At 43.0% G+C, this 10,010-nt stretch overlaps 1 long non-coding RNA gene across 4 annotated transcripts in view; it reads left to right on the top strand.

Moving 5' to 3' along the window:
• The first annotated feature begins 1,269 nt into the window (after positions 1-1,269).
• Positions 1,270-10,010, top strand: part of LOC148007071 (uncharacterized) — a 31,088-nt gene continuing 22,347 nt past the window's right edge. For all 4 annotated transcript variants that reach the window (XR_015646164.1, XR_015646165.1, XR_015646163.1 and 1 more), the window contains exons 1-2: positions 1,270-1,358; positions 3,279-3,401. This is a non-coding gene — a long non-coding RNA (uncharacterized LOC148007071). The remainder of the gene's footprint in view (positions 1,359-3,278; positions 3,402-10,010) is intronic.

Here is a 10,010-nt window from a genome sequence, read left to right as displayed (position 1 = left end):
GCCCATTGCCTTAAAGGTCTTCTGGTCATTCACGTTTCAAATGTAAGTGGCCACTCAGTACTGATGGAAGGAAGGTATGTTTCATTATCATGGCACAGGATACACTGATCCGTTCCAGCAGGCTGAAGGGTCAGTGGGATGTTGTGTCCTTTCACCCTCATGACTACTGTGCTTTAGCACGGGGAGCAGGACAGTGTCCAAATCTCAGGGTTTGGGTGAAATGTAATGATGGAGTTGGGAAGTTGCTGGTCAAAGGATGTAAAGTTCAGATGAACAGGGAATGACTTTGAGTACCGTTACCTGTAGCCTATGACACTCAGCAGTGTCCTATAAATAATGCAAAGGAACTTTAAGAAATGGGAAGCATGTTTGAGGGTTTAAAAAGCTTGTGGGGAACTTTTTTGGAAGAACAGAACTTATATGTTGGAATTAGTGTTTGTATTTCTATATTTTAATTTATTTTTTTAATTCTGTAGAGACATCCCTTAGAAACTAGATTTGGTGCTGACCCAGGACCATGTCTTCTTGTGCTCCCTGTCCTGTGTGGGATTTGTGGCTCAGGCCTACTGTGGCCCCTGGTCTCTGTACCACTTCATTTTCTGCCAAATCCTACATGAGTCTTCCTTTGCCCATTCCCAGGTAATAAAGTGATTTCAGAAACAGTTATACTCATGAATTTATTATACAATTAAGCAGAATAGGGTGGTTGATTGACTTGGCAGAAGAAATTTTCATCTCCTAAAGTGTCAAGTGATTTGTTTGTATAAGAATTTTTTTCAACCTGTTCACTCACAGCGCTGGGAGGTAAGTGCCAGTCTTGAGATTGCCTAAACGTTTTAAACAGTATGTAGATAGTACTGCCCCTACTCGCCCTGTGATCCCAGGCAGTCACATACAGAACAGGATGGGGGATCAGGAGACATCAGCAGACCACAGGTGTGGATAAATGTTAAAGTGTGAGAAATGAACACAGAACCTGCGGGGCCTGATGGAAGGACCCTATAAGACATGTCTGTGTGGTAGACTCTCCTGAGATGGTAGAGTGGAAGGGGAAGGGCCTCCTCCATTACAAGTCTCAGGGGGCAGGATCGCCAGTGGGCTGGGAAAGTGATGCCTCTAGGTGAGATTGGTATTCAATGCCACAGTAAATTGATTTGTATTTTACAAGCACTGTAAATGCGAAGGATATTGAAAGGTAGCCTGGAAAACTTCAGTGTATGGGCATAGACTCATGCGCGCGCATGAGTGGCCAATGAACGATACCCGGCCCTCCTCTCTCGGACTTAGCCACGCCCTTCATTAGTTCCTGAGGGGATTTTTCAGAACAGAGGTTATGGCAGTTTCACCATCCAATTCCAGTGAGTATGAGGGGAGCCCATGGAGTTTGAAACCACTCCTTTCTGCTCTCAGGGATGTGGGGAAAATAAGAGAATTTGGGTTGGCTTAGTAGCACTATTTTGTGAGTCTTAGCTTGAGTTCCCTCGGGATGGAGACCAACTGCTTCTTTTCCGAATCTTAGGGAAGTTGACATGTTTTCTCCCAACTGTCCTTATGGCTCCTTCCTCCATCTCCCGCTTGGGGCTTCTCTGGACTCTCATTTGCTGCATCAACAAATGAAGGTTCCCTGACTTGGCACCTCCTTATGCTGAACATCAGCAGACTCCATACTGAGCAGGACTTGGGAGTACAGCTGTTAATACCAATAATTATGTAACCGTACTCGTTGCCCTCTTAGAGAACACCGCAGAAAAATAGATTGATAAAAGTGAACAAAAATATAAACATCATATGTGGTAATGGCTCCCAAGCAGAGAATCTGAACCTTACAGCAGCCCCACCTAAGATTTATGAACAGGAAACCGGGAAGGGGAATGACATTTGAAGTGTAAGTAAAGAAATGTATCTAATAAAAAATTAAAAAAAAACTAAAACAGACAAATAAACAAAGAAGTCTATGCTGTGAACATAATCAGAAAGATGATCTGATCTGCCTCTTTTGTTTGTGTGTGTGTGTGTGTTTTACCTTGACTTCCGTAGTCAATGGAGTTCAGATAACTGTAGGAATGCATTTTATGGTTTAGAGGCACTGATAGGATCATTCCTTTACTTATGCTCCCCCTACTAGTTTTCTTACACATATCTCATCAAGATTTAAGCTGTTATGCATCCATAAATCTTAATGCTTACTAAATCATTTTAACTTTCCTATTCTTTTCATCTTCTTAATATTCCTGGTACCTAAATAATACAATCCTGTAAAAGGTGTTTCAAATTTAGCTGGTAGACTGATAAGCCTCTTAAAACACATGACTTAGGAAACAAGCTAACCTACATTATGGGTGATTGGTGCATGGAAAAACAGATTAATTCTAAATTAAATATATTAGACTATTTAAAATAGTTCTGCTTTAATATTTGTAATCATATCAAACTTTAAATATAGGATTATAAAGCCTGTGATTTGACTGTACTATACTGCATTCTCCATATAGATTTCTACATAAATTACTGAAAATTTCTTGGCAAAAACTTATTATGTGAGCACCTTTAAAACTAATACCACTGGGGCTTTTCCATTTAATGGGGATATGAACCGTATGTTTAAATACAGGTAAAAGTATGCTGGTTTAAATACAGGTAAAAGTAGATTTACACTTAGCAGCCAACTAAGTAACCTGGATGTAGTCACTTATATTCAATTGAGTAGTTGCTTGTAGAAGGGAGCGCAAACTGCAGATCAGGTATTTCAAGGAGCTCTCTTGGTATAAACTTAGCCCTAGCTAATTTGGCCATAGGGAATTCATGGTCCTTCTGATACTTGATCAGTCCAAGCCAAACTTCCTACACAAAAGGTCAGGATGCAGTTCCTCCTGTCTCTATGTCTTTTTTTATTAACTTGAGTATTTCTTATTTACCTTTCGATTGTTATTCCCTTTCCAGGTTTCCAAGCCAACATCCCCCCAAGCCCTCCCACTCCCCTTATCTATGGGTGTTCCCCTCCCCATCCTCCACCTTTACCACCCTCCCCACAACAATCACATTCACTGGGGGGTTTAGTCTTGGCAGGACCAAGGGCTTCCCTTTCCACTGGTGCTCTTACTAGGCTATTCATTTCTACCTATGAGGTTGGAGCCCAGGGTCAGTCCATTTATAGTCTTTGGGAAGTGGCTTAGTCCCTGGAAGCTCTGGTTCCTTGGCATTGTTGTTCATATGGGGTCTCGAGCCCTTTCGAGCTCTTTTAGTCCTTTCTCTGATCTTATCTGCCTCTTAAAATTCAGTTTTTATCAGGTGTGCTTCCTGGCCAAAGAAGTCAGATGAGTGCATGAGCAGCCCCTTTGAGGACAAGGCTTGGATTCCCAGGAGCAGACAAGGAACTCTGTGGGCATACTCCAAGGAAATTGGTGAGAACCACCGCCAGCATTTTGGATCTTTGCAAATTTGCCTAAGTGTACATTGAAAGAGGAAACCTCTATTCTGGCAACTAGTGCTACATTCCTTAAGGAGAGCACAGCTCTGCCTGCTTCAAGCTCAAGCTTAGCTATCGGGAAGCTTCCCCCTGGGACTGGACCTTGGCACCTAACTCAGGACCACTTTACCTCACCTTGAGAGATAGACTTCCATCCACCCCAAGATAGACGAGACTTCCATCCACCCCACGACAGAGCTGGGGTTAGAGCAGCCACTTCCAGGCTCTGGAGCACACCGAGAATGCACACTCTAGTGTTTGTGGACTGCAGGCAGAACTGAGCAGAGGTTTCTGTTGGCTTCCGTTTGGAGGACTGGGGTCCAAGAGTTGGCTCCAGTTCTCCTCCGTTTGTAGGTAGCTGGTTCCTCTTGGTGCCCTGTGGTCTCTCTCTGCACCCTTCAAGTGTCTGTGACTTTAGGGTCCCTTTCATAAAGACAGCAATGTCATTACAAGAGAGCCCACCTTTCAGGTTTCCTTGAATGGATCACGTGGAAGGCATTGTCTTTAAGTGTCACCTACTAAGTGCCAGGGACTTCATCCTTCACCATATTAATTGCTTTACAACTTGTCCAAGTGAAGGTAGTGAAGAGAGACTCATAGGGTCAGAGCATACCTGACAGAACTATCTCACCATGCCCCATTCTAATTGGACCAGACTTTGTAAATGTGTCCCAGGTCTTTCTGGCACTGCTGTCCATCATTGTTCTCACAGTATAGCTCTGTCATTTACGGGGGAAAACTGAACAAAAGGCATCTCATCAGAAAGGAAGAACAAGGCAGTAGACTTGTAGATGGAATCCTGTTATAAATGGCAGAGACCCTAAGGAATCTGCTAAAGTTTAGCACTGAACAGTGAGTTATACAAGACCAATGAATATAAGCTCTGTCAGCAGAAATAAAGCATTTCTATATCCTAGCAGTAAACAAAACAAAATAGGGGAAAATTTTTATGTCGTACACCAACTTTTATAAAAACCAAAAATATTTTGTAAATAATTTGGCCAAACACACACTAAACTTTTAACTATAGCTTCTATTTTTGTTTGAAATCTAGGAAGTAAGTAAATTTCATCAAAAAATTGCAGAATAATTCATAATCAACTGAATACATTTAGAAATCAACAGTATATAACTTGTAGGTTTTCATTACTCAGTATATAACTCAGAGGTTTTCAAACTCATATCGTAGGTTCTCTTTACCAATCAGAGTTTAGAAGTGCAGATAATGCTGTCTCCATGTAGTCACACATACTCTGTGAGAAGATTTAGAGAGTTAATTCTCTAACAGGAGGGTCCGCATCCCAATCTGGAGACAGAATTCCCTTCAAGAGGGTCTAAATCACCTGCAGGTATGAGTAGCCCCCTCAGAGGAAGGACTGAATCTCCTGCAGGCGAGAATGACAAAAATGAGAGGATCCATAGGAGGAGGGACTTAATTTCTTCTCTGATGGGACTGGAGCATCAGCAGGAATTTGACTCTGTAGTCTGTGAGATTATTTTCAGTATGATGTTCTGAGTTCCCTGAATCCACAGCTGGAGCACTGAGCCACCACCAGGAACACTGCACCTGGACCAGTTGTCAAAGGGAATTAAATACGAATTTCACTTCTTTGGCTTATAAAATCCCACCATGCTCTAGCTTCCTTCCAACATCCACCCTTCACTGACCACCATCTCAGCTTCTCAATAAATCCTTCCTCTCCTTGATTTTCAAAGACTACCTACGTCTTATGAGCACCTACACACACACACACACACACACACACACACACACACACACACACACACACGGCTTTGAAGGGATCAGATTTTTATTTTTAAGGCTGAAATGTTTCTATGACTTTCTCTGTAAACCCTCCTTCCCAGGTACTTTCCACGGCACCTTACTGACTGAAAGATAAAAGAGTCTCGAGTGTCAAGCTTGCATCCCTGGTAGTCCTCAGGTCTGGTGCTGATGGGCTCAGAGCCATGGGGTGTGTGTGGGTAGCCGGCCATGCCTTGCTGAGGCTGACTTGTCTTGGCTCTGCAGTATGTGAAGGAGTCTTCACAACCTGACTGTTGACTTTCTCCTTGCTGAGACTATTTCTACCATTTCTTGTTCTCTGTTCATTAATGGTGTTTCAGTGTGGGCAGGTAAATGCTGTTTTGAGGCAATTTTTTGGATCCTGGCTGCAGGTTAAAGAAAAAAAGGTAGTTGAATTGGAAACAGAAAATGCTGTTCTGTCCCTGAGATTGGCATAGGTAATCTCTGTCCTGTAGACTGATTGACTGATGAGACACATGTGAGTGTTTGCTTTGCATAGGCTACTGCAGTTGCAAAAGATTAAAAGAAAGGTAGCTTTCCTTTGATGGTTGGTCCCCATCAGTGTGGTGCACACTTAGTGAGTCATCCACTAGTGGAACAGAGATTAATCCTAAATTTTTCATCCTCGTGATCAGAAGTATTTAAGGAATAATCCATTAATGATACATCCAACAGTTGGGTCTGGACAACTTTGTTGTACTGTTTATGCATGATGAACTCATCCATATTAATTTTAATTAATCTATAGATATAGTAGTCACCTCCAACACCCAAAGACTTGGTCTAAATATGTGCAAACTCAGGTGATGAGATATGGTTTCTCAGACATCCCCACAGCACGCCACACTGCAGGGTGGATGCTGCACACTTCAGGTGCAGACGTTTCCAGTTTGGCTGGGTGTTCAGTATACCCTTCATCTTCTCACAGGCTCTTCTGACACTCTTCTTACACAACCTCCACTGACACTCCAGTTATTTATTTTCCTTGTATTTTTGTTTGAAGTGTAGTGCTCTTTTTACAGGGTCCCAATTCTTGAAGGCATTGGATCCCCTGCAGATAAACAGTCTGCCTTGTCTTAAATTGTTACGTGTGTGTGTGTGTGTGTGTGTGTGTGTGTGTGTGTGTACAGCCACATATTTCGTGATCCTACCCATAGCTGACCCACTCAGAACACATGCGGGAGGTGGGAACAAGAAATAAAAATAAAGGAGTAAAATGCTGGGTGCAAGGCAGTTGGGAGCAGAGCATCAGGAGGAAGAGTCCAGAGTAAAGGGAGGCAGGGTGTGAAAGTACAGCAGCAGCTTAAAGGGGCTGCCAGTTCTTAGGGTGTGGGGACCAGGTGTGTTAGGAGCACAGGGAGAAGTTGAATGTGATGAGCTTTCAAGTTTAACTACTGTCTGATCTCTGCAGTGCCATCCCTGGAAAAGTGATATAAGTAGTCCCTCATGCCCTAGTCAAATCACAGACACTTTCACTGTCAGATCCCAGTGTGTTGGGGACCCCTACCCTGGGAAGTCCTCAGGGGTGTAAGGAGCATGCACTGATTTCCTTTGTGGTGTACTCACCATGAGTGAGGAAATATTTGTCTGCACCTCTTCTGGAAGCAGAGATAGTAAACATGGGTGACACTCCTGATAGCCTGTCTGTATAAAGTTTTGGCTTCAGTGGTGTTAGCTCTCTGGCTAAAAGATCTAATCTAACAAGTCCTAAGATTTCACAGATGAGGGAATTATGAAAGCAGTTAACTGAAATACATACTCTGCTATTCTGAATTTGAAACAGGCTTCAACCTGACACTCTTCCTCCTTATCCTCCCCAGACTTCTTACTTTTGTCTACATACATTCCTAGTGGCGTCTCTGAGGACCCAATTCTGACTTGTGACTGGGCCTGGGTCATGCTCATGGGTTGGGGAAGTAACAGATGACTACACTGGGGCCCTTTTATCCATTTAGCAAATGAAGTTCCACAGGTCATGATTATAACTCAGGATACATAACCTATTGCAAGAGATCCTCAGCTGAAATCACAGAACTCAGGAGGGACTAAAGACCACTGACTTGCAACATGATGTTCATCTTTCTAAACCCCTCAACATTTCACCAAATAACCGGTAATCTAGAGTACCCCAGCACACACTGAGAAGTGTAGAGAGAAAGACTTTCATGTCTATGTTCCTCTGCACATGAGAAAGAAGTTTCAGGACAGTAAATAGGTTTTGAGGGTAAGTTTCTCTTTTATAAACACCATTCTCTCTCTCTCTCTCTCTCTCTCTCTCTCTCTCTCTCTCTCTCTCTCTCTCTCTCTCTCTCCCTCTCTCTCTCTCCAGTTAAAATTATTTATTTTTATTTCACATGCATTTGTGTTTTACCTGCATGTGCATCTGTGTGTGGCTGTCAGATATCTTAGGAGTTTTGCGTGTGGGGGCAATTCCAGTTAAAACCGTCAGAACAAAGAGGAAATGCAGCAGCAACAGTAGCAATCAGGTCCCTCTCCTTAGTACCCTGTGGATGTACCTGCCCTTGTGGCTACAGTCTTCTTTGTGAATGCATGCCATGCATGCACTGCACTACAGCTGTGATGCTGGTGTCCTATGGCTACCAGAGTACCTGCATCTTGCCTTGTCTACAGAATACTGGCATCCAGCCCTGTCTCCAGGCAAGCATGCTGAGGACGAAACATTAGCCACATGTAAACAACATGGGATTTGTAAGTACACAAAGATTATGATTTCCTATGAAATCTGCATTATAAAAGGAGGGTAGCATGAAGGAGAGAGATGCTATAGACTAGGACTCCAGTTACACAGTGGTTTCCATATGGATTTGTCAGACATGACTAGGAAGGGTGCTGGGAACCTGTGCAGACTTGGACAAACACAAATGCTTTTCTGTAATGGGATCCAAGAGGAAAACAGTATCAGATGAAAGTTCCTTACCCAAGGATGACCTCTCTTCAGTGAGAAGGCCAGAGTTATGTGTGGCTTCCATCTCAAGACCTCGGGTCGAATGTGTGAGTCAGGTGTCCTTGTGCCTGCTGTTCTCCAGTGCTTTTAACAAGAAGGCTCCCTCCTTCAAATTGGCAAGCTTGAGGGTGGCGAGGTCTGTCCCTGCTGTGGTTGGATTATGGTCATCCAACAAGGGTGTACATGAGTATATGTGCACTGTGTGTATTATGCAGTGACAACAAAACACGAAGAGGGTAAGATATTCTAGATCTTGAGTTGCACATGACTGTGAGCTGACTTGGAAGTGTTGAAAAACAAGTGAAGGTCCTCTGCAAAGGCAGCCAGTGCTCTGAAATCCTGAGCTTTCTCTCTAGTTCCTGCTCTGTAGGTTTCTCGTGTCCTGTTGATTACTGTCTTCTCTACTAGCCTGTTCCACAGGAATCAGTCTTATGATTGTGTAGCATCACAACACCAAACATACTTAAACCTCTGACTGGATGCCCTGACTGATTTTTCCACAGGATAAAAGTCGGCTACATTTGTGTTTGATTATTAACAGTGCCTCTGGAAATAAACTCAGATCATCAGCTATTCCTTTCACCTCTGAACCATCTCAAAAGCTCACACTATATATTCTGTTCTGTCCTCAGTGTACCATGTATTGCTATAATCACCAGCATTGTTAAAGCAAGCCAAAGGAGATTTATAAAATCTTCAGATTTTGAAATTTACATTCACACATAGCTTGTGCTACACATCATTAATCCCCCTTTCAGGAGAAAGAAGGTCTCTTTACTGTCCAAATCACACTTGTGTACAGGGTGAGTTTTAGGACAGCTTCAGTTTGTGGTAACACTCTGTCTCAAATTAAGCACACAACAGCAACAACCCAACCACACTCTCACAGAAACACATTCATGGAACACACACACACACACACACACTCACACACACACACACACACACACACACACACACACACACACACACACACACACACGAGCACTTTCCAGTTTCTACCCTTCCCATTCCTCAAGTGAGCATTCAGTGTAACTGTACTTTAATCTCACCTACCTCAGTCCTTCCAGTCTGTAGGCTTCTCTTAAACCCTCAGGAATTGGCAACTGACATCAGGCCGGTTTCTGCTTGCTGGTGGGGAAATTGGGTTGTGTTGCTTTGTTAATCTGTACTCCCTTAGCCAACTTCCCCAGGCCCTGAGAAGATTCCATTAACCTCCTTCAGAGTACTTCAGTGTTTTTAAGTCATACTCAACAAAGTAAGGAACCATTTGGTTTGATTGTAGCATTTAGGATTGTGTGTTGAGTAGGTACCAGAAGAATGTACACTGTTTTAGAAGTAGGTCTGCGAGTAAGGGCTAGGTGTAATTTTATCTGCTGAGTGAATGAGTGTTTGCTCCATATCGTTACCCATTTTGGCTTCTGTGGTATTTTTATTCCTATAGACTAAACGGTTTGAGTTTGTGTTGGCTTCTTCTGTGATTTCAGTATCCAGCACCTCTGGACTTATCCTATAAGTATTACCAGATTAACAGGGCTGTTGATTTTCCATGGAGATGCTTGTTTACATTTTTACTTAATCCAAATCTTATGTTCAAGTGGAGGGAGAGCAGCTTGCTGGCTTTGCAGCAACACACATTGACCCACGGTGAAGGGTCTCTCTGTTACTTATTCAAATTCCTGAATCACCATGACATTTTGCATGAGCTATCCTCCACTGTCTCGGGCTCCTTTCCCAGTTGCTGACTCTGTTTGGGAAAACTCAGGAGGTGTGCC

This window comes from Rattus norvegicus, chromosome 1 (assembly GCF_021556685.1).
Source record: "Rattus norvegicus strain SHRSP/BbbUtx chromosome 1, alternate assembly SHRSP_T2T, whole genome shotgun sequence".
Lineage (NCBI taxonomy): Eukaryota > Metazoa > Chordata > Mammalia > Rodentia > Muridae > Rattus > Rattus norvegicus.
The sequence above is the reverse complement of the archived record's forward strand: the minus strand, read 5'-3'. Positions and strand labels throughout refer to the sequence as shown.